Source organism: Sus scrofa, chromosome X (assembly GCF_000003025.6).
Source record: "Sus scrofa isolate TJ Tabasco breed Duroc chromosome X, Sscrofa11.1, whole genome shotgun sequence".
Taxonomy (NCBI): domain Eukaryota; kingdom Metazoa; phylum Chordata; class Mammalia; order Artiodactyla; family Suidae; genus Sus; species Sus scrofa.
In genome coordinates this window covers 31,368,636-31,394,771 of record NC_010461.5, presented here as the reverse complement: position 1 = coordinate 31,394,771, position 26,136 = coordinate 31,368,636, and the positions used below count along the sequence as shown (strand labels likewise).

Here is a 26,136-nt window from a genome sequence, read left to right as displayed (position 1 = left end):
AAGCAGGGAAGGGGGATGGCAAGGTTCTGGTTCCTCCTTAAGGGATATATATATAAATATCTTTGAGCCTTTCTGCAGAACTAAAACCCCAACAAATGGAAGAAATACTTGATGAAGATGTCTTTATTCTGGCAAGAGAAGACCACCAGAACCAGTTCTGGGGGCCTCTGAACACTAGCTTTGAAAGACAATACAAGCTTGCCTCTACCCTGATCCTTATCTGCGGCCCGGTTGGCCCTGTTTTCCACTCCCAAAACCACCTCCTACTCCCTTGGTGGGGAGGGCACCTTCTTTAAGGCATTAGCCTGCTGTGGCCCTCTTCACCTGGCCAAACAATAAAGCTATCTTTTTCTCCTTGACCCCAAACTCTGTCTCCACATTTCTCTTTGGCAATGGCCGGATAGAGTCAGAGTTTTGGCAACATCATTGCCTAGCAGTAGTAATGGAATGTTAAAACAATAACAACAACGATGATGACCATAGTAATAGTGGTTAATCCTTGATACTTTTCACATGTCAAGCACTGACGTGATGGCTTTATATGGGTTGTTAAGTCCACTTAACAGATGAGAAAACTGAGGTCAATTTAAGTAAATGAACAGACGTCGTGCACCTTGATAGAACTAGGGTTCCAATCCAGGCCTTTCATAGCCACAGTCCCCCCTCAAACCCTCTGCCACAATATTCAACACACATTTACTCAATGGATCAGTGAATTCCAATGTAAATGCCCCTGTTTCTTTATCTACTTTTCACTGTTGTACCCATTTTTGGAGGCTGCACTTTACCTTCTACCTCCATCTCCCATCAGTTTGAATTTTAAACTCCTTCATGTATGACCTCCCCATGCAGTATGCTCCTCCCTGCCTTACTTGGCCAAAACGTTCCTCAACTTCTTTCAGTCTTCATCTCAAATGTAATTAACCCTGGCATAAAGATGGTCACTTAACTCTTAAATGTCACTCAATTCACTTCAGATCACTGCGATCCATTTTTAGGCCCAAGAACTTAATGAGCCTGTAAAGTACTTACAACTCAGCAAATGGAAAACTAAACAGGAGTGAATAAATATCACAATGGAAGAGTAGTATAAACAAAAAAGCCTTATTGAAAATAAGCAAGACCCTGGTCTCCACCCCACCCCGCCCTCAGTACAAATCCTAGTCTCTCCTTTCTTATTTTAGGAAATCGGCTTCATTCAGCCTCCTAAACTTTCCCTGAGTTCCAAAAGACAGATTCAAACAGATGCAAATTAGGGAAGTAAAGGAATACAGAAACAAAGGAGGAGCAGTCAAGAAACAACAGTGCAGAAATTAAAAAGCAGGGTCCAGGTTCTTCCTCAAGGGCTATATATAATATATCTGAGTTCTTCTTCAGCGTCTAAAGCCCTCACCCAGGTAGAGGATGGTAACTTGAGGCTGAGAACAGGATTTGTGGAGCACCGCCCTGTTACCTCACCACCCACCAATCAGAAGAAAACCACATACCCTGCAGCTCTCACCCTAAATTTTGGCTATAAAAACTTCTCCCCCCCCCAAAGCATGAAGAAATTTGTTTTTTTGTGCACAGGAGCCACCTGTTCTCCTTGCTTGGCCCTGTAATGAAGCTTTCTCTGCTCCAAACTCCTAGGTTTATGTTTGTTTGGCTTCATGATGCCCAGGGCACACAAACATGTGTCTGGCAACATTATGATAGCTATTGGGATCAGTTTATTTTATACATGAATTTAAAAATGACTAGATTTTCTTTTGGGACAGTGAGTTGTTCTCATTTTTATAGGGACTATAGTTTTTCTTTGTACACTATAAATACGTGATTGAAAAAAATCTTTAGGATTCCATTTTGTCACTCTGGGAAAAATAACAACTTTCAATAATTAAAAAAAATGCCTCCTGACTATTATTCTGTAAAAATCCCATAAAGCAACAAGTTTCAGGCTCATAGATGATGGCTATAAGTGCTACTGTAGCAGGATACAGTCTCTAGTCATTAAGGTCTCACAAAAAGAATGAGGTAATCAAATATAACAGGTTGATATATACAGTTTTTTCCCCAGACATGCTGAGCAATTCACCACAAACTTCCTACCTGGCAGTGACCTTGAGTTTTGGTAAAACCTCAGGGTGGAGAACTTCTTCCATTTGACATCGAAGCAACTCTCATCAGTGTGGGTTTTAAACCTTCAACATACAATGCGAAATACAAAGCAATATTAGTAATGCAGGTAACTTTTATAGCCTTGGCAATAGCCAATGATGTTTGAGGTCACTAAAGGCATTAAATGAACTAGGGAGAAAAGGTTTAATATTAAAATACTACCTTTCTGTAATAAACATTTTTAAAGGATTTTTTTTTTTTTTTTTGTCTTTTTGCCTTTTCTAGGACCACTCCCACGGCATAGGGAGGTTCCCAGGCTAGGGGTTCAATCAGAGCTGTAGCCACCTGCCGATGCCGGAGCCACAGCAACACAGGATCCCAGCTGCGTCTGCAACCTGCACCACAGCTCATGGCAATGCCAGATCCTTAACCCACTGAGCAAGGCCAGGGATCGAACCCGCAACCTCATGGTTCCTAGTCGGATTCGTTAACCACTGAGCCACGATGGGAAATCCAAGGGTATTATTAAATAGAGGTGATCCGATATTGAGATCTTGGAATTTTTTTAAGGCATTGGAAACAAAATATTGAGTCTCAAATACTGAAAAAAATTAAATATAAGATTAATTTTTTGAATTGAAATAAAAAATGTAAAATGAATCACTAATATATGTCTCTTAAACTAGCCTTTCATTAATAACAAAGGAAAATACAGTTTTTCATATTTACAGTGGGCAAAATTTCTCTATAAAATTTCCCACATGTATTGTACTAAGAACTTTTAAAGACAATTTTTAATAATGATTTTTATTTCTTCCATTATAGCTGATTTTATGTCAATTTTCTATTGTACAGCATGGTGACCCAGTCACACATACATTATACATTTTTTTTCTCACTTTATCATGCTTCATCATAAGGTTAAAGACAATTTTCAAATTAATTCTGAAAAGATGCCTATTACTCATATCTATTTTCAGTGGCACAGGCACAAAAGACGTGTTTCAAGATACAACTCTTGGTGCCAAAGTGATTACCAAACTGTTAAATTTGACACTAATTAGGCAGGGCCAGAGGCAGAAAAACATGTTGAAGCTATTTTAATGAAGAGAGGAAAGAAAAATGTTGAATACAGCTTGAGAAAACTATTGCTATTTTTCACCTTTCTAAGAGTTCTTAGAACCCAAGTAATAAAAATATAAAACTTCTGGAGCCATGCTGCACACAGCCCTTTGCCTGCATTGATACTTTTTAAAAAAAAAAGATCAAGATGGAATAGTGGTTAAGAAAAGAGTATATACTTCCCTTCTAAGAGACTTAATCTCTTTGAAGATAGAATTGCAAACTAAAATGATGCTTATTTTATCTAACATACAATGGACATTTCTAAAATTAACTACTTAAGAGGCTTTATTAACAAAACATGTCCTTGGCTTCCCTGTATTGATATATGACAATTAAATCACTGGCAGGAGAACTGAAGGTTTCTTGTGAGACAGTAAGTTGGTATGCGGTATTGACTGAGAATATGACATTTGCAATTAGTCTGAAGTGGAACAATTAGAAAAAAGCTTACATGGGGAAAATCGAGATTGTGACATGTTTAAGGAATCACTATTTTGTTGATTCTATTTTTATTAAGAAAATTGCAAATACGTGTAGCAACAGAACAATTAATCTCCATGCCCTCATCCAATATGAATAGTCACTAACTCATGGCCAATCCTGCTTCATATACCCACTGTCTCGACTATCTTCCACATTATTTTGAAGAACACCCCAGACATCCTTTCATCCGCAAATATCTCCTACTGATAGCAATAGGGTAGGAGAGTTACACAGGTAGTTGTAGAAGTCCCAGTACGGGACCACAGATGGAAAAAAAAACCTAGGGAACTTTGGGAGACCACTGTAAGTTAATAATCGCTCAAGAAAGCCGTCAGAATGAATGAGGCTTGCTTAACTATACAACCATAAATAAAAGCATGAGATATGCTTCAGGTCATTGAGTGAAAGATAAAAATGGGTCCTGCATTCAAGTTCAGCAAGATAATCATCCTTAGGACCAAGGGCAGAAATTTAAGGGAAGAATGACATTCCCAAGTAGGAGACCTTCACTATAAGGAAACCTGAGATGATTCAATATATTTTAGCATATGTTACCACCCTTCTGCTGATCTGAATAAGCGCCATGCCAGTCCTAGTTTGAACTCATAGGGTCAAATTCTCTATTATCTAATAAGAAGGAAGAGCTAGTGATGTAAGCTTGAAAAATGAGGAAGGCCATCTTTTGCCACTCTCCACTTTCCATGGATTATAAAAATAGTAGCCCTGGGGGCAGAGTCTCCTCCCCTGCCCACTTGTATTCCTCACAAGTGTCCTATCTTAATAAATCTATTTCTTGCCTATCACTTTGTCTCTCGCTGAATTTCTTCTTTGCTGAGACACAAAGAACCTGAGCCTCAGTAAGTCCAAACACCAGGTGAGTGATTCTAATTTTAAAAACCATGGGTTCAAGTCCCAATCTGGGTTTCATTACTAATATCGACAAGTAAAAAATGACAACCATGGGGGGTTCCTCTGGTGGCACAGTGGGATAAGGATCTGATATTGCCTCTGCTGTGGCACAGGTTTGATTCCTGGCCGAGGAATTTCCACAAGCCAAAAAAATTAATAAATAAAATCACAACCATGATAACCACTATTATATCTAAAAATTAATAATTACTTAATATCAATACATTACCCATTTAGTGTTCCATTTTTCAATAGTTTAATTCCAATTCTATTTTTTAATCTTAATTTTTTTTATTGGTCTTTTTTAGGGACGCACCAGTGGCATATGGAAGTTCTCGGGCTAGTGGTCAAATTGTAGCTGTAAGCCACTGACCTACGCCACAACCATAGCAATGCCAGATCTGAGCTATGTCTATAATCTACACCACAGTTCATGGCAACACCAGATCTTTAACCCACTGAATGAGGCCAGGGATCAAACCTGCGTCCTCATGGATACTAGTCAGATTCATTTCCTCTGAGCCACAATGGGAAGTGCTTCATTTTAAAATAAGTATAGACTCATAGTTATAAAAATAGTAATTAGTTGTCCCCAGTGGTGACGTGTTGTAAAACTAATAAAATACCAAAACAAGGAAATTTACATTGGTAAAATACCACTAACCAGACTACATACTTTATTCCATTTTCATCATTTTTTACATGCATTTGTTTGTGTATGTGTGTGTGTTTCTAGTCAATTTGAACCCATACATGGATTTAGGGACAGCCACAACAGAGATACTTAACTGTAACCAAGCAGGACCCCATGGGTCCTTTCCAAGACAGACACCTCCCCCATATCCTATGCTTTTTTTCTTTTGGGGGCCACATAATATTCCCATTAGAAGTGAAAAATGTTAGGACCATATAAATATACATGAATATATAAATTAATGTTAAGTAAAACAACTAAACAAGTACAGACATTGATACCAGCCTTATAAAATTCATAGTATAAGCGGTAGTGTTGGAAGGAACCCTGTGGCTAAATAACATTTTTTTTTTCTTTTTATGACTATACCTGTGGCATATGGAAATTCTCAGACTAGGGGTTGAATCAGTGCTGCAGCTGCCAGCCTATGCCACAGCCGCTGCACCAGCAACACCAGATCTGAGCTACATCTGCGACCTATGCCACAGCTTGTGCCAATGACAGATCCTTAATCCACTGAGTGAGGCCAAGGATCGAACCCACATCCTTGTGGGTACTAGTAGGGTTCTTTACCCACTGAGCCACAAGACGAACTCCTCCTCTGCTTTACCTCCTCTCTGAAGTACCTACTTAACAGTATCTGAAGCACATTTCTGAGGTCTTTTACAGATGTAAAAACCCCTGACCCAGTAGAAGATGTTAACTACTTGATGACCATGAGCATAGAGCCCTCAGACCTACTGGCCCCTAAGGATTGATATTAATGCCTGTGACACCAACCTGTTACCTCACTGTCAACCAAAGAACTGTGCAGAGCTGACTGCATATTCCTGACTTCTCCTCTCACCTTGCTTTTAGAAAGGCCTCCCTAAAACTCTGGAGAGATCAGGCTTTTTGAGCATTAATTGTCCTGGACTACTTGTATGGTGCCTTATGATGAACCGCTGCACTTTCCTTCACCTCAATCTGGTGTCCGTAGATTGACTGTGTAAGCATGAGCAGACCCAAGTTTGGCTCAGTAGCAGAACTATTCCACTGCCACAGAGGAATTCCTTCATGCTAACACTTTTTTTTTTCTTTTTTGGTCACCCCTGGGCCTAGGGGTTTCTTGGGCCAGGGACTGACCCAAGGAGCAGCAGTTATGACGTACACCAAAGGTGCGACAATGCTGGATCTCTAATCCACTGTGCTGGGCCAAGAATCAAATCTGAGTCTCAGTGTTCCAGAGATGCTGCTGATCCTATCCAGTCATACCACAGCAGGAACTCCATTGTGCTAACTCTTTATAATCCAATCCAACCCAGTAATTCCCTGCCTGTCTGTGGAAACCATTAATCTGTTCTCTGTCCATATAGTCTGACATTTTTTATAAGTCCTATAAATGGAATCATACTCTATGTACTCTTCTGAGATTGGCTTTTTACAGCTAGGCATAATGCCCTTGAGATTCATCCAAGTTGTTATGTATAACAAAACTAAGAATCACAAAATCATGGTTCAAACTTTGATCCTAAGGCCTGCTCTTAACAACAATACCATGTTGTCTCATATGACAAATAAGAAGACACATTTAAAAGTTAAAAATTATCTAATAAATATCATTGTGTATATTACAATCCTTATCATTTTTTTCCCTCCAGTTTTATCGAGGTATAATTGACATACAGCACTGTGTAAGTTTAAGGTGTACAGCAAAACCATTTGACTTACCTGCATAATGAAACGATTATCACAGTAAGTTTTGTGAACATCCATCATCTAATTCATTCATTTATATATATATATGTATATAAAGAAAAAAGAAAAAAAGGAGTTCCTGTTGTGGCAGAGTGGAAACGAATCCGACTATTATCCACAAGGATGAGGGTTCAATCCCTGGCCTTGCTTAGTGGGTTAAGGATGTGGTGTTGCTGTGGCTGTGGTGTAGGCTGGCAACTATAATTCCAATTTGACCCATAGCCTGGGAACTTCCATATGCTGCGAGTGCAGCCCTAAAGCAAAAAAAAAACAAAAAAAAGTTTTCCTAGTGATAAGAATTTTTAGGATTTACTCTTAGCAAATTTCAAACATAACATACAGCAGTTTTAATTATATTAATCATGTTGTACCTTACATCTCTAGGACTTATTTATCCTACAACCATACCTTTCAACTTCCTTCATCCAATTCCCCTCCGCCTGCCCCACCCCACCCCAGCATCTGGTAACCACAACTCTGATCTCTTTTTCTGAGTTTGTTGTTTGTTTGTTTTTGAAATATAATTGACCTACTACTCTATGTTAGGTTCCTGGTGCACAACACAGTGTTTCCATATTTCTATACATTATAAAATGATCACCACAATCTGTATCATTTTACATTGTTCATTTTAACTATTAAATCAATTGAAATTTACAAAAACTAGAGAGCATAACTGATCTTCACTGTGTTTTATTTGGAAGTAAAAAGGGTGAATTTTAAAGTAGAGTTTAACTATTAGCATAAATACTAACAAGATCAATAAGCTCCATAATTTTCCTTTCAAACAAATCATATTAAGAAAGATTCTAACTTGTTCTCTCCCCTCCCCAATTCCACTGTTAAGCAAAGTGTAGGGGTGAAAAATTTTTTCCTTCTTCTCTTCTAGGTACTTTGGCTGGTCTAATAATCAAACTGACATAAGATAAACAGGAGAAAAAATACACTTAATTTTGTGCATATAAGAACTCCAAAGATATGAGACTCAAGAGAAACCGAGGCAATTCACGCTTTTAAAAGCCAAGTCTGAGATTCGTTTTTTTTTTTTTTTCTCTTTTTAGGGCCACACCCATGGCATATGGGGGTCCCAAGGCTAGGGGTCGAATCAGAGCTATAGCTGCCGGCCTACGCCACAGCCACAGCAATGCAGGATCCAGGCCGCATCTGCAACCTACACCATAGTTCACAGCAATGCCAGATCCTTTTAACCCACTGAGCTAGGCCAGGGATCGAACCCGCAACCTCACGGTTACTAGTCAAATTTGTTTCTGCTGCATCACAAGGGGAACTCCAATCTGAGATCTTTCACAAAGTTGCCAGCAAAGTAAACTTACAAAGGGCCTGTGTGGTCAATTATCATTTTTGCTGCATTAATGTAATTGATCAGGCCAAATTTAATGAGATTTGACTTGTTTTATAAATAAGAATAATCCTACTTTGATAATCTTTGGTCAAAAGGAGGTAATTTTAGAGTGAAAGTTTCAATGGAAACTGTAACCTGTCCTTGTGGGTTATCAAATTCTAGTCCTGTTCATTGTCTCTGGGCAATATTTTACCTCCTTGTAAACTGGATCTTGCCATCTTGTGTATTTTTGAAACCAAATGAGACCCTCTGGAGCCCTCCTAGGTACAAAAGCCTTCCCATATTTCGCTTGCAGGAACAAGGCTTTAGCCTCCTAGATCTTCCCAGAGTTCTAAAGGGAAGATTCAAACAGCTGCTAATCATGGAAGCGGGGCGGGGGGGGGGGGAGGGGGGGGAATGCAGAGACAAAGGAGAAACAATCAAAAAATAATAGTGCAGCCTTGTGGCAGGGTACTGGTTCCTCCTCAAGGAATACACATAATGTATCTGAGTTCTTCTACAGGACTAAGGGCCTCACCCAGGTGGAGAATGGAAACTTCAGGCTGAGCACAAGATTCCAGGAGCACTGCCCTGTTAGCTCACCACCCACCAATCAGAAGAAAGCCACATACCCTGTAGCCCTCAACCCAAATTTGGCTATAAAAATTTTTCCCAAAAAACTATGGAGAAATTTGGGTTTTTTGAGCATGAGCCACCCATTCTCCTTGCTTAATCTGCAATAAACCTTTCTCTGCTCCAAACACTGATCTTTCAGTTTGTTTGGGCTCACTGTGTTGAACACATGCACTTGCATTCAGCAACATTTTATAAGTAATTAAATGATTCCAGGTTTTCCTCCCACTCTCCTGACTTGGTATCACTAAAAACTAAAATCTGACTGCCCAGATCCTTAGTGAGACTCTAGATTGCCTTGTAGCTGCCCTTTGCCTAAAGCCCTACAAACTGTAGCTAGATGCTGATGACCTGATATAAATTTCAAATGACCTACACCACAATAGTTCAGGCCACCTATGAAGTTCACCAGATCATCCATATCTTTCATGCTCTGCTCTAGGAAATAACCATGACTGTGACACTGATGTCTCACTCTACCATCTAATGACATTTAAAGCCCAACATCTAGAAATCTTCTCAACTGGCTTCCCTATGGACTCAGAAACTTGTTTTACAGTCTATTCCAACCATTAATCTTTGTTTTTCTTATTTCTTTGTTCAATTTCTATTCCTACTGCCCTTTGCAAATCTCTTACCTCCTAACTTCTAATCCAAATCTTCTCTCTACAGCAATCCATTCAGCAACTTGTGAAACTTTTAGATAAGTTTCAGATGGGAAAAATATAGGGATTAATAGTCCACCAAAGTGGTATCAAAATTACTTTAAACTGAAAAGGTCTAAATAATCAGAAGTCAGAAAAGAAATGTCATCTACACTTAAGCAAGGTCTCCCTCCAATATAGCTGCTATTGTTACTGCCCTCCCCCTACTCCAAGGCAGTTTCCTGACTGGGCAAGGACTGACTCTTAGCACTGAGAAGTATAAATTAAGCTGCCAATTAGCATCAAAAGGCCCAACGGAACCTTTCACATTACCCACTAAAGCCCTTCCCCAGACTTGTGTTAAACTGGCTTATGTACCTTTATTTCTGGCTACTCATCAAATTATTCATTATTGAGCAACCATGTGTGCACATGAAAATGAGCTTTATGAACCTTGTCTTTTCTCCTGTTAATCTTTCTACTGTCGGTTTATTCTCGGGCCTCCAACCCTTTAAGCCAAACATGGTAGAGGAAAATATTTCCTTCGCCAAAATGCATGAGTGGTAGTGACTGATTTTTATTTATAACTTGATTAAGGAAATGTTAGTATCAGTATAAGGATTTAATTTGAGGGGGCGTAATAAAAGTAGGGAGTGGCTGGCATCATTCGTGTGTGTGTGTGTGTGTGTGTGTGTGTGTGTGTGTGACTGAGCATACATATGTGAGATTCACAATGTGACTGGCTTGACTGGCTAGACCCCAGAGTACTGGACAGGCAGGAGGATCTGAAGCTCTGCTGAAGCCCTGACTGCTGCCACAGACATGCCTTTCGATTCCAAGTGATTTGTCTTTATCATCTGTCCCACAGTCCCTTCCTCTAAAAACAGACTTGAAAAGGGGGCACAATGGAGGCAAAAGCAGTTGAACAAGTATACATATTTCCTTGCCACTCTTCTGTATCCCGCAATTTATACACATATTCCCCGTCCCTTTTTCTCTGCTATAGTCATTCTGCTCCAGAACCAGGTCTAACACAGACAGAAATTATCTGGTGATACTGCTCCAAGAGCATTAAACCAGGAATCCCGAGAGCTGGAACATCATTCTGTCCCCTCCTCTCTGACAGGCTACTTGGCCATCACTGTCAGTAGCTGTCTGACCAACTGACACCACAGAGATCATGGAGAAGCAATTATGAGTCAAAAATTAATTTCAAATCGTGTAGGTGAAGTGTTGGGGAGGGTGAATCTCTCTGACAACTAGTAAAAAGCATACAGGATGTTTTATTTATTTGTATTTTTAAATTTTTATAAAGTAAACTATGTATTTATCAGCACCTAGTGTATTAGATTAATGACACGATTGACTTTCTACCATTTGATCTGATAACTCCTAGTGTAAAGTAAGTCATTTCTTCTAATATGAGAAAATGAAATACTCCTTGCCTAACTTGAACTCCATTTTATGTCTAGTTGTCATTTACCACAATATCTGACCCATAGTATTGTATATATACATACATACACAATATATATACATAAAATATAGCTCTCTTATGGCAAAATCAGTTGAAACAACTGAAATGCACACAATTAGAGTTTTACAATTAGAATATTTATAGGTTATTCTTTCCAATGGGCCTTTGCCAATAATTATCTTCATACAGTAACCCCCAAAAATATATTATTCAGATTTATCAGGAAATATTCTATGTAGTAACAGAGTTCACGTCGATACTAATCTATGAGAAATTTTGGTATCCCCCAACTCCATATACATAAGGTTTTCATTTTTAAATTACAAAAAATTAATATAAATTTGTAAAATTCAGAATTTGTCCGATAGATATTAGCACCATCACATGTAATCATTTAACAAAAATTGACTTTTTTTGGAAACTGCTAATTATGAAACAGTTCCTAATGACATGACCTATTTGGAATGCTCAGAATCCCTGAAATTATAGGAATATATAAACCACTTTAACGGATAAACATTCAACCAGGCTGTAGTTTCTAATGCAGTTATCATCATCCTCAAATTCAAAGCATTACAGCCATTACTGTTAACTAAAAATGACACAATCTGAGCAATAATAATGTTCACATCTGAGACAATAGTCACCCTCCCCTCAAAAAAAAAAAAAAGACAATAGTCCCTCTGCATCATGACAACATGGCTATTAAACTGGTGGAATAATGCCTGCCTTGCACTGCTTCCAGAAATGCTGTTTCAGTCAGGTTTAGCAGCTCACTCATTCGTACTAAGTTTGCGGTGTGGATGTAGGTCTTTTTCTGTATCTCATTCAATTGTACCCACTAAATGCCAGGTATGGGTGCTAGTCCCCTTATTTAGCAATTGCATTAAATCCTGACAACTCTGAGAGTCAGTATTACTTTTCAATTTTAGATGAAAAACACTTAAAAAGAAAAAAAAATCACTGTTCATTTTCACATTGCAAGTGATTGTGCAGGAATCTGAAACTGGTTTGGGTTTTTTTTTTTTTTTTTTTTGGCTTTTTAGGGCCACACTTGCAGCATATAAATTCCCAGGCTAGGGGTCCAATAGGAAGTTGGAACCACAGCCATCGCAATGCTGGATCCGAGCCACATCTGCAACCTACACCCCAGCTTGCAGCAACGCTAGATCCTTAAGCCACTAAGCGAGGCCAGGGATCTAACACACATCCTCGTGGATGCTAGTCAGGTTCTTAACTCACTGAGCCACAATGGGAAATCCTGAAAGTGTTTATTATTTATGTGATCTTGAGATGTCATTTTAGCTACAGTAAACAAGTGCAAATGAATATTATTTTTTTTGCTGCTTTTAATGAATCTAGATGCATCAAGGGGACAGTGGTAAATTAAATTCAGTCACTGACTGCTTTAAAATAGTTCACTGTATTATTCTACAGTCAAAATACATTGATAATATGGTCTTTTCTTGCAAATTATTTTCTTAGTTCATAAAAGATTTCAAACGTAACCATTGTACTTTAGATAATGTACCTTAACTCTTGAAATTAATGCTTTCTTTTAAAATAAATGACTACTTTTCACTAAAATGAAAGTGACAATATATACTACACTAAAAGACAGGAAAACAACAATGCCAAACATCTACATAATAGGTATTAAGTCCAAATTATTTAATTTCATAAATACCAGGGTTGCTGAATAATTTTTATTTTCACTCAGTGGTGTATCAGTTTCATACAATTTCTACCAGGCTTTTTAGTTAATGCTTTCCTCGCAGTTCACATTTTCTCAATCTATGAAGTTATCAGCACTTATAAACTTTCTTCTCCACCTCCCATTAAATATATCCCCCTTCCTCCTATTGCCACCTCAAGTAAATAATGCCACATGTACCTGCACTGCACAAGAAAATATCTTTGTCTTAAAATCCACCTATGACTACATTTTATTGGCTCTATGTGCTTTCAGCGTTCTCCTCTCTGAGTCTGCCATAATATTCAAATGTGGATGCACATCAAGTTTACAGACTTAATGTAAAAGCCTCCAAACAGATATATCAGATTGCGGTTTCTCCTCATCACCCATTCCATCCAACTTCCACACCCCCACCAGATTTAACTTCCTGAAACAGAGGTATGATTACATCACTCCTCTGGCTAAAAACTTCCAATGGTATGTCTCTTGTCAATAGTATTTTTACACTTAACATTCTCCCCAAGTAGATTTTAAGCTCCTCTGAATAAATAATTGTATTTCATTCATACTGGTACTTTCAAAAATGAAAACTGAACTAGAGTTCTAAATAATTATAGATTGAATTAAAAGAATAAGTGAGTGGACAAAGACTGCAAATCAACTTAAGCAGTGTTTTTCAAGCTGTTAGTCATGATGTTAGTGGGTGGAAAATCAATCTAGATATTGCCAAGTCTTTTTTTTTTTTTTTTCTTTGCGTTTAAGGGCCGCACCCACAGCATATGGAAGTTCCCAGGCTAGGGGTCGAATCGGAGCTGCAGCTGCTGGTGAACACCACAGTCACAGCAATGTGGGATCCAAGCTGCATCTGTGACATACACCACAGCTAACAGCAATGCCGGATCCCCAACTCACTGAGCGAGGCCAGGAATGGAACCTGCGTCCTCATGGATACTATTCGTATTCATTTCCGCTGCACCACAATGAGAACTCCCAGCCAACTGGTACATTTTTTTAATTAGGCAAAATAGAACACAAAAATATCAAGGAGAACCACACTTGGTAAGGAAAGGTATTGTTCTATAAAATCTGGTTTTGGGTATGTGTGTGTGCTTAATGGATTATGACATTAAATATATTATTAAATTAGATCTGAATTAAGTAGAACCATGGCTCCACATCTGGTATGTCAGTGTGAGGAGTTCCACAGGCCCACTTGCTATTGAAACAGGAAAAAAAAAACTATTTAAAAAGACAACCATTTAACATCTGAGAAAATGGCCCTACAGGCCAACTGCAAATAAAGAACATTTACTCAAGAAAATCTACTAGGACATAGTAAAAATTAATGAGCGTCTTGGGTATTTGAACCAAGATCCATGTTCTCCCTCCCCTGTTCAGTTAGCTCAGTGAGACGGACACTCCATTTTAGATCAGTGTAAGGGAGAAAACAGAGCTACCGCTCCTACTAGTTCCTAGTCATAGGGCTATTTCCCAAGAGGAGCAGGATGTCAGTTTTTCTCATCCAAGTCTCAAATACCTATTCCTGAACTAGGATCTGGGCATGTGTGTGGCCAAGAGGTGTATGTGTCAGGGGGGCTCCTTTCTTTGCCCAAATCCTACTCACTGAGCAATGACTCTACCTTGGCATGGTTATGGCACCACTGGGAATACGGAGACCCTGAGTGCCCTTATCCCAGCTTGTGGGTAGAGGGTCCATGCCAAAAGAAGCAAACCAAGGAGAACTGGGGCTGGGTTATTTAATCCCTGAGCTCTTAAAGAGGGGTTCACTCAAAGAAACATGCACTCTCATCCCTTCTCCCAACATCAGAACCTGTATCAGAGACATTTCCCCTGCCAGGGTAGAGAAGCAAGCTCCAAATTCTTTCTTCTACAAAGTAACTGACTTTGAATGAGTCCAAAGAAGTTTATGCCTCTGGGCACTCTCCAAAAAAAAAAAAAAATGGGACATTGTGGTGAAAGGCAATTGGAATTGATAAGAGTCACTGGAGATTCAGGCTAAATTATGGGCTGGCTGGTCTTCTGGACAGAAACCTGGAAAGAGACATTTGGGGACAGCCTTCCTTGGTCAGAAAATATCTCAAACATTGACCTCTACCACCATCCTTTCAAAGGGGTTAGAATTTGATTGGATTAGTTTGTGAAGCAATTTGGACCTGCAGAGAATTGGTGAAAATAATAAAGCAATCATATCAGACACAACTTAGAATAGATTTACAAGGAGATCCTACTGAATAGCATTGAGAACTATGTCTAGATACTCATGTTGCAACAGAAGAAAGGGTGGGGGAAAAACTGCAATTGTAATGTATACATGTAAGGATAACCTGACCCCCTTGCTGTACAGTGGGAAAATAAAAAAAAAAAAGAATGTAAAAAAAAAATAAAAATAAATAAAAAAATAATAATAAAGCAATCAGACAGCAATCAAAAACAGCCCTGCCAAAATCACTCTCATGCTACTATTGACTGTGAGAACACCAAGCCTGCACCCCCCAAGTAACAATATCAGACTTCACATCAAAGCAGAACATAGAGACTTGCAGACTTCAGAGCAGTAATACAGTCACTAAACAAGTAAACGAGTAAATAACAATAAATGCCCTAGTAGCCAGAGCTGTTATAATATAGTATCTGAAATGCTGAATTTCCCCACAAAATATTATGAGTCATGCAAATGTCAAGGAGAAGGAAATTTCCTCTCCCTACTCTTTTTGTGTTCTTTTGGCAGGTCTAATAATTAAATTGACACAAAACACGTTAATAAGAGAAAAAAAATTAATTCATAGTTATGGAGGCCTCACAGAAATGAAACCTGGAAGGGCCAAAGTAGGCAGCTTTTATATTTTTATATGAAGAAACAATACAGAGAACAACTGACAGGACAAAGTTAGGTTTGGATGCTTAATTAGTAAAGAATTTAAGTAAAGTTTGAGTTTGGGCAGCAATCAGTAAAGAAGTAACAAGGTTTGCTTACATAGGCTTCATTTTTATTGTTGTCTTTCAATTTTATTAAAAAATTATTTTTATTTATTAATTTTTGGCCACACCCATGGCATGCAGAAGTTAATGGGCCAGGGAGCAAATCCAGGCCACAGCAGAACAATGCCAAATGCCTAACCACTAGGCCACCAGGGAATTCCTACACAGGCTTCTTGGCCCTGAACTTCCTGTCTTTGGCAATAAGGGTGTCCTTCTATCTCCCAGCACAGGGAGTGCTCCATTCATGTTAGAGATATATCTCCTGCCTTCAGAGAGACAGAGAACAAGGTCAAAGTACCCCTTTGAATAAAATCTGCTTAAGTACCTTCTTAAGCAAATTTAATTCAAAATATAATCAATATGCTATTTTGCCATATTGGGGGCAGCTCTGCCTTGACTCCCAGCACAAAGAAACTGGAAAGTATAACTCATCCACTGGGGAGAAAATGTATGCAACAGAAGCTACTGTGAGAGCAACCAGATGCTGGATTTAACAAAGATTTCAAAGTAGCCATTACACGTTTAAAGAACTAAAAGTAAGGAAAGGTGTGAGGACTATGTTTTATCAAGGAGAGAGAGAAACATTATAAGAAGAAGCAAACAGAAATTCTGGAGTTCAAAAATACAGTAGCTAAAATGAAAAATTCACTACAGGCATTCAATAACAAACTTGAAATTTCAGAGAAATGAATTAGCACAGACTAATGAGACACAGTTGTGAGCCTCAAAATATACCCAAGAATACTCAGTCAACTAATATATGATAAGGGGGCAAACAATATTCAATGGGGAGAGGATAATCTCTTCAATAAATGATGCTGGGAAAAGTGGATAATCACATGCAAAAGAATGACATTGGATCTCTATCTCATACCACTCACAAAAATGAACTCTGAATGGATTACAGACTTAAAACTTAAGACCTGAAACCACAAAACTCCTAAAAGAAAAAACTCCTTGGAGTTCCGTCGTGGTACAGTGGTTAACGAATCCGACTGGGAACGATGACATTGAGGGTTCGATCCCTGGCCTTGCTCAGTGGGTTAAGGATCTGGCGTTGCCGTGAGCTGTGGTGTAGGTCGCAGATGCGGCTTGGATCCCATGTTGCTGTGGCTCTGGTGTAGGCCGGCGGCTACAGCTCTAATTGGACCCCTAGCCTGGGAACCTCCATATGCCACGGGAGCAGCCCTTTCAAGGCAAAAAGACAAAAAAAAAAAAAAAAAAAAAAAAAAAAAAAAAAGAAAAAGAAAAAACTCCTTGACATTGATTACAGGGAAAAAAACTGTTGACATTGATCTTAGTAATAATTTTTTTTTACATGATACCCAAAGTATAAGTAACAAAAAAAAAAAAATCAACAAGTGGGAACTACATCCAACTAAAATGCTTCCACACATGGCAAAAGAAACAACAAAATGAAAAGGCAACCTACAGAACTGAAGAAAGTATTTGCAAATTATGTATCCAATAAGAGGTTAATGTCCAAAATATATAATGTACTGATACAACTCAAAACCAAAAAAAAAAAAAATAATAATAATCAATGTAAAAAGTGGGCCAAGGACTTAAACAGGAATTTTTCCAAGAAAGACATTCAAGTAGCCAAAAGATACATGAGAAGATGTTCAACATCACTAGTAATTAGGGAACTCCAAATCAAAACCACAGTATCACGTCATACCTCTTAGGATAGCTATTATCAAAAAGACAATAATAGATAAGTGTTGGTGAGGGTTGAGAAAAGGGAACCTTTGTATATTGTTAGTGGGAATATAATAAATTGGTACAGTTATTACAGAAAAGTGTATGGAGGTTCCTCAAAAAATTAAAAAATAGAACTATTACATGATCCAGCAATCCCACTTTTGGCTATATATCCAAAGGAACTGAAATCACTCTCTTGAAGAGATACCTGTACTCCCATGTTCACCACAGCATTATTCACAATAGCTAAGACATGGAAACAACTCAAGGGTTCATCTATGCATGATGAATAAAGAAAACAGAGTATATAATAATAATATAATGGAATTTTATACAGCCATAAAAATATGTTGCCATTTGTGACATGATCCTTGAGTATATTATGCTAAGTAAAACACAGGAGACAGGAAAAGACAGAAAGGGTATGATCTCACTTATAATGAGAAATCTATAAAAGCCAATCTCATTGAAATAGAGAGTAGTATGGTGGATGTCAGCAGTTAGTGGGTAGGGTTAAAGTGGACATGCTTAGCAAAGGCTACAAACTTCCAATTATAAGATAAACACATTCTAGGAATCTAATGTACAGCATGGTGATTATAGTTAACAATACTGTATGATATATTGAAAGATGCTACAAAATAGATCTTAAATGTTCTCACTCCCTCAAACAACCAAAAAAGGTAATTATGTGAGATCATAGAGGTGTCTACTAATCTTATTAGGGTAATCATTTCACAATATATACACATATCAATTCATCACTTTGTACCTTGTAAGTTTACACATAATATTTCTACCGTATTTCAATAAAGCTGGGGAAAAATAAAATAACAATGATGTACCACTGTATGCCAATTAGAATGGCCAAAATTCAAAACACTGACAACACCAAATGCTGGCCATGATGTGGGGCAAAAGGAACTCTCCTTCACTGCTGATGACGATGCAAAACGGTACAGCCACTTCAGAATACAGTTGGCAGTTTCTCACAAAACTAAACATACCCTTACATGTGATCCACCGATTGTGCTCCTTGGTATTTACCCAAAGGAGCTGAAAACTTATGTCTACACAAAAACCTACACATGGATGTTTAAAGAAGCTTTATTCATAACTTGCAAGACTCAGAAGCAACCAAGATGTCCTTGAGCAGGTAAATGGAAAAATAAACTGTGGTACATCAAGAGAATGGATTATTAAGCACTGAAAAGAAATGAGCTATCAAACTAAGAAGTTCCTGTTGTGGAAACGAATCTGACTAACACCCATGAGGACTCAGGTTTGATCTCTGACCTCGTTCAGTGGGTTAAGGATCCAGCATTGCCATGAGGTGTGGTGTACATCGCAGGTGTGTCTTGGATCTGGCATTGCTGTGTCTGTGGTGTAGGCCAGCAGCTGTGGCTCCAATTCTACCCCTAGCCTGGGAACTTCTATATGCCATGGGTGCAGCCCTAAAAAGAAAAAAAAAAACGTGAAGAAAAACTCATATTACTAAGAAAAAGAAGGCAATGTGAAATAGTTGATTCCATCTATATAGCATTCTGAAAATAAGCGAAAATAAAGAGACAGTAAAAAAGTTAATGTTTGCCCAGAAGGGAGGGAGGAATGACTATGTAGAGCACAGAAATTTTTTAAGTCCGTGAAACTATTCTGTATGATAGTATATTGGTAGATACATGCCATTATACGTTTGCCCAAACCCATAGAATGTATAATACCAAGAGTAAATGCTAACCGCCACTGTGGACTTTGGGTGATGATGCGTCAATGCTGATTCAGTGATCTTAATCTGATACAGAATGCTGATGGTGGGGAAGGTGCACAGTGGAGAGGACAGAGGATATATGGGAAGTTTCTATATCTGCCATTCAATTTTGCCGTGAACTCTAAAAACTAAAGCCTATCTGAAAAATAATTCAAAAGAAGAATTAAAATCCTCTAACATTTAATATTGGTTCTAGTCTCCTAAGATTCACATACAAGGCCCTATCAATCTTGTTTTAGTCAACATTCTTTATTTTCTTCCATATTCTCTTTGATACAGTAAACTTGACCCACAAGGTACTACTTGCCATCTTCTGGATGCTACCTTTTATTTTTTGTGTGCCAGTGTGCCTTTTTTTTTTTTTTTTTTTTTTTTTTACTTTGACCATAATTATCTTCATTCCTCTCCTTTTCTGTCAAGAAAATCTTATTAACTATTTTTGCTTCAACTTGAAGCTGACTAACTACATCATGATGAAATTTGTGCCTTTCACTCTTCCAGATTTTACTTTCAATTTATACACATCTATATTAAGGGAAAAAAATCACTGCACTATAATTGCTACTTTATATGCCTATTTTTCCCACCTGATTATTTTTTTTCCTTAACTGGCTTTTAGCACTTCACTGATGTTTACCAATGTTTAACACTTTATCACATAGTAAACTGTTTTGAATGCACACTTGAATAATATGAATACCTTTAAATATCCCTACTGAATATTTATTGATATGTATTGAACAACTAATTGTGTGCTTTCATAATCTTTCTGACCTCATAAAAATACTAATCTTAAATATTACTATTATCCTCATTTTACAAGGTAGAAAATGATGACATAGACACCCAAGGCCTTAGAAGTAGTATTTGACAGAGCCAGGATTCCACACTGAGTCCCATTACTCACTAAAAATACAGAACACTATCTGGGTGATAATGATGACGATAACTAAAACATATTATACCTTTTACTTCTGAAAAAACTGAACATCCTGCTTCTCTCTCCTCTGAGCTTTGCTCATGCCTTGTTATGATAAAACTAAACATCATTTCGGAGTTCCCGTCGTGGTGCAGTGGTTAACAAATACAACTAGGAACCATGAGGTTGCGGGTTTGGTCCCTGCCCTTGCTCAGTGGGTTAACGATCTGGCGTTGCCGTGAGCTGTGGTGTAGGTTGCAGACTTGGCTCGGATCCCGCGTTGCTGTGGCTCTGGTGTAGGCCGGTGGCTACAGCTCCAATTAGACCCCTAGCCTGGGAACCTCCATATGATGTGGGAGTGGCCCTAGAAAAGGCAAAAAGACCAAAAACAAAAAAAACAAAAAACAAAAAAACTAAACATCATTTCACATCTCCAGCTTTCAGTTGGCTGACTGCTATGCCTTATTGTAAAATCTAGCTATATTCAATATGTTTATATTCTATATTCCAACCTATCCAACTGTAGTTCTTAAAATTTTATTTCTCCTGTTTAAAAATTTTCTAACTTTTACACCTATGGATTATTTTTTTCATGTGTTTATAATTTTTCTTTGTGGTCTGGTGTTTAGAAGGATTCCAGCTATGGAAATACTAGATGACCTTGGATGAAGGTAGGTCCTGTTAGAAGAGATTTGCTTTTAACATTGTTAACCTGAGTGCAATTTATAGTACTATTTTAGTTTGAGGATGTCTCAGATGCTGGTGATACTGTACACTCAAACACCAGCACAACATGAGGATTCTGCATGTGATTATACATTCTCAGTGTTCCTAATCATATTCTTTTCTGGAACATAGATTTTATCTAGGTCCTTCAAGGTCCTTGGCTTTAAATCAGAGTCTCAAATTCAACTCCCTGCAACAAAGCCATTAAAATAAGATCAGCAAATAGGCCCCAAGATAGCCTTAGCACCTGCCCTAGGGTACCTCTGTTTTTTTTCTAACCTTCATTCTCATGTTTACTTCCGCCATTTCCTATGCCTTTATCTATTTAAAATGATTATCTTAACATCTGTTACATTTTTCAACCAAGTATTGCTAGATGTTTAGGTAACATTTCTTATTTTCTTTCTTTTCCCAGGGTATCTACTCTTTTTTTTTTTTTTTGTCTTTTTAGGGCCTCACCTGAGGCCTCTGGAAATGCCCAGGCTAGGGGTCAAATCTGAGCTGTAGCTGCTGGCCTATAGCACAGCCACAGGAACACAGGATCTGAAAAGCGTCTGAGACCTACACCACAGCTCATGGCAATGCTGGATCCTTAACCCACTGAGCAAAACCAGGGATTGAACCTGTGTCCTCATGGATACTAGTCGGGTTTGTTACTACTGAGCCACAACGGAAACTCCCTACTCTGCCATATTGTTGGAAAAAAATTATCTGTTTTAAACTCGATTCTGATGAAGCCGCATAAGGAAAATAACTACCATTTAATGAGTACTTTGATTGGTCTATGTCAGACATATTTCCTTATTTTTAACCCTGAAAAATAGATGTGATTTACCCTGAGGGTAAGAGTAAACTCAAAGTAGTGTTCTATGATCACATAGGTTATGAGCAGGGATGTTAACTGAGGTTTACGTGACCATTAAGTCAGAGTTTATAACAACATACAGGGTATTCATCAATCTAAGACCAAGTGTTAGAATGTGTGGCAGATCCAACTAGTGCTATTGTTTCACAAACACCATGTAAATAATATGGATGTGTATTTGAAAGGTTGTTTCAGAGCTCTCCTTGCCTCCTTCCTTATTCTGATATCTATTTGTTCTAGTCAATTACTAAATCAGAGAATCAGCCCTATGAGAAATATTATAACTTTAAATAGAAATTAAAATTTAAAATAAATTTTAAAAAACTTTAATATTTGTATAATGGTCAATGGGTTTAAGAGCCCCTTGATTATGGAGCTATTTTAAAGAAATCAGGAGTTCCAAATGTGGCTCAGCAGAAACAAATCTGACTAGCATCCATGAGGACACAGGTTAGATCCCTGGCCTTGCTCAGTGGATTAAGGATCCAGTGCTGCCATGAGCTGTGATGTAGGTAGCAGACATGGCTCAGATCCCGAGTTGCTGTGGCTGTAGTGTAGGCTGGCAGCTGTAGCTCCCATTCGACCCCTAGCCTGAGAACTTCCATATGCTGTGGGTGCGGCCCTAAAAAGACAAAAAAAAAAAAAAAAAAAAAAAAAAAAAGGAAGAAAGCAATCATAGAAACCATTGCTCTTTCATCAACATCAGTGTCTTAAGCTGGCTCTTCAGATTTCTCTCAACTAGGTGGCAAAATTCAGAAAGGTAGAGTCTTTCCTTTAAAGTTCTTTTGCATACCTTACAACTGCATAGTTCTGGGCCTACAGCAGGATTTGTGCAATCTCTTTTAGATTTTTTGCTTATTGGCTTTATATAAGCTTTGGTCTGATAGGGTTATTGAGCAAACTTTTCCAAGTATACATGAACTACACTTGCCTTCACATTTATTATTCATACTCAAGTGGCTAACTAACCTTTCAAAGAGTAACCAACAGTGAAAAATACGATTTTTTTTTTAACATGCATTACTGAGCTATACTACATGTTGATCAAATGCAACTCTGGTCCCCTTTAACTCAATCGATTCCACCCTTAGTTTGCTAATTTCTATTTCCTTGAACTGTTATGGCTGAACATTACCCCAGCTGATTTGCTATGTTTTTCCTTCTCTTCTTGCTATCATGCCATTCAAAAAAAAAAAAAATGAAAAGCTGAACATCATGAGATATTAATTCAAATATGAGATGTTGACTAAGCATCTAACACAAAAGGAAGATATTTTCGGCTTGATATTACTAATGCTAAGATATACAGAAAACCTGAGAATCATAGCTATGCTTAATATTAGTGCAGCTTTAAAATTATTAATCATTTTTATGTATATAGAGCTTTGAACTACTTTCTCCTGCTTGTGTCTAAGGACATCGCTGGTAACAGTGTCAATACCACGTCAAAGTCTAAATGTGATGAAATAGAAAAATGGAGAGATTTTCTTCATGATTAACACATTTTGCTACTCTATAGCTCTCTTCTTAACTGATTCTTTGAGATAGCAAGATATGAAAATAAGAACCATCAGTAGACTGTTTTCATACCACAGGTTGATCAAAATATTTAAGAGAATACACTAAATACGATAGCTTCTTTAGGATTTATACACTTACTTAAGGGCAAATGCTATTAAAAAATCCATATAGATTCTAATGGGTGGTATTATTAAGAATAATACTTTGCTAAAAATGGCAAATAATTAACATTTGCCTCTAATGGGATTAGACTTAAACAACAACAGTAATAATTTTCAAATTACTCAAACGATTACAACAAAAGTGAGTGGCAAGAAGCAATATTTTATTTTCATTTAGCTATCCCCCTTAGGGGAAAAAAAGTTACATATAGTTCAGGAAAAACCTATGAATACTGCAGTTAACCACCCATGGGTCAGGTTATCTTAACTTTTCATTGTATGTATGTGTACTGAGTTATGTTGTATTTTCCCATAAACTTATTCTTAACAGAACTTTGAATAAAAATCACAGTAGCTGGAAGCAGATCAAGATAGTGGAGGAGTAAGACATCATGCTCACCTTCTTGCACAAACACATCAAAAACACATCTACACGTAAAACAATTTGCACAGAACATCTATTGAATGCTGGCAGAAGAACTTAAACCTCCAAAAAGGGCAAGAAACTCTTGATATAACTGGGTAGAACAAAAGAAAAAGAGAGAGAGAAAAGGAAGCAGGACAGGACTAGCATTCCCAAGAGGGAGCTGTGAAGGAGAAAAGGAACCCACACCCTAGGAAGCCACCTAGCCAATGGGGAGATCGGCTGAGACAGAGGGATCTCACAGTCGCTGAGAAAAGCGCAGCAGGTGGACTGAGGAGGGCAAAGTAGAGCGAGAGCTGCACAGATCATCTGAACTACCTGCCCAGACCCCACAGCCTGAGATGCTTGGGCAAGGGCTGGGCACCGAGACTTAGGCTCCAGAGGTCAGTCTTCTCTGACCACCATGGCCTGAAAGCAGAAATCAACCACATGAAAAGAAATGAGAAAAAACAAACTACATGGAGACTAAGTAACATGCTACTAAAAAAACCAATGTGTCAATGAGGAAATCAAGAAGGAAATTAAAAAATACCTAGAGACAAATGATAATGAAGACACAACCACTCCAAATCTATGGGATGCTGCAAAAGCAGTGTTCAGAGGGAAATTCAAAGCAATAAAGGCCTTCCTCAAAAAAGAAGAAGAAAAATCTCAAATCAACAAATTAACCCACCACCTAAATGAATTAGGAAAAAAAAAAAAAACCTAAAGTCAGCAAAAGGAAGGAAATCGTAAAGATCAAAGAGGAAATCAATAAAATAGAGATTTGGAGTTCCAGTCGTGGCACAGCACAAACAAATCTGACTAGGAAGCATGAAGTTGCAGGTTCAATCCCTGGCCTCGCTCAGTGGGTTAAGGATCTGGCATTGCCGAGAACTATGGTGTAGGTCACAGATGCCGGCTCCAGATCCTGCACTGCTGTGGCTGTGGTGTAGGCTGGCAGCTATAGCTCCGATTCTACCCCTAGCCTGGAAACTTTCATGTGCTGTGGGTGCAGCTCCAGAAAAAAAAAAAAAAAAGACAAAAATAAATAAATAAAAATAAAATACACATTCAAAAAACAATAGAAAAAATCAATAAAACCAAGAGCTGGTTCTTTGAAAATGTAAACAAAATTGACAAATCTCTGGCTAGACTCACCAAGAGGAGAGAAAAAAACCAAATAAACCAAATAATGAAAAAGGAGAGATCACAACAGATACTGTAGAAACACAAAAAACCACAAGAAAATACTATGTACAATTGTATGCCAACAAATTTGACAACCTGGAAGAAATGGACAACTTTCTAGAGACTTACAGAAGAAAGAGATCAACTGAACAGACTGATCACTAGAAGTTAAATTGAATATGTCATAAAAACACTCCCTACAAACAAAAGTCCAGGACCAGATGGCTTCACAGGTAATTTCTACCAAACACTCACAGAGGAAATTATACCCATCCTCCTTAAACTTGTCCAAAAGTTTGAAGAAGAAGGAACACTCCCAAAGACATTCTATGATGCCACCATCACCCTAATACCAAAACCAGACAAAGATACCACCAAAAAAGTAAACTATTGACCACTATATTTGATGAATATAGATGCAAACATTCTCAACAAAATTTTAGCCAACCGAATCTAACAACATATAAAAAAGATTATACACCACGACCAAGGGGAATTCATCCCAGGTTCACAAGGATGGTTCAACACACGCAAATCCATCCACGTCTTAAATCACATTAACAAAAGAAAAGTCAAAAACCATATGATCATCTCAAGAGATACAGAACAGGCATCTGACAAAGTCCAACATCCATTCATGATAAAAACTCTTACCAAAGTGGGTACAGAGGGAACATACCTTAACATAATACAAGCCATTTATGACAAACCCACAGCAAATGTAACGCTCAATGAAGAAAAGCTGAAAGCCCTCCCACCAAAATCTAGAACAAGACAAGGATGACCACACTCACCACTGCTCTTCAACATAGTTTTGGAAGTCCTAGCCACAGCAGTTAGACAAACACAAGAAATAGAAGGCATCCAAATAGGAAGAGAAGAGGTAAAACTGTCACTGTATGCAGATGACATGATACTATACATAGAAAACCCTAAGGACTCAACCCCAAAACTACTTGAATTGATTAATAAATTCAGCAAAGTAGCAGGATATAAGATTAACATTCAGGAATCAGTCACATTTCTGTACACCCACAATGA

General features: G+C 38.0%; 1 protein-coding gene across 3 annotated transcripts in view; it reads right to left on the bottom strand.

Annotated features, from left to right (window-relative positions):
• LOC100623332 (melanoma-associated antigen B16-like) overlaps nt 1-26,136 on the bottom strand; it is a 363,390-nt gene that overhangs the window by 326,410 nt on the left and 10,844 nt on the right. For all 3 annotated transcript variants that reach the window (XR_002340724.1, XM_021080265.1, XM_021080266.1), the window contains one exon: nt 2,089-2,180. The gene's annotated coding sequence lies outside the window, so the exon portion shown is untranslated. The remainder of the gene's footprint in view (nt 1-2,088; nt 2,181-26,136) is intronic.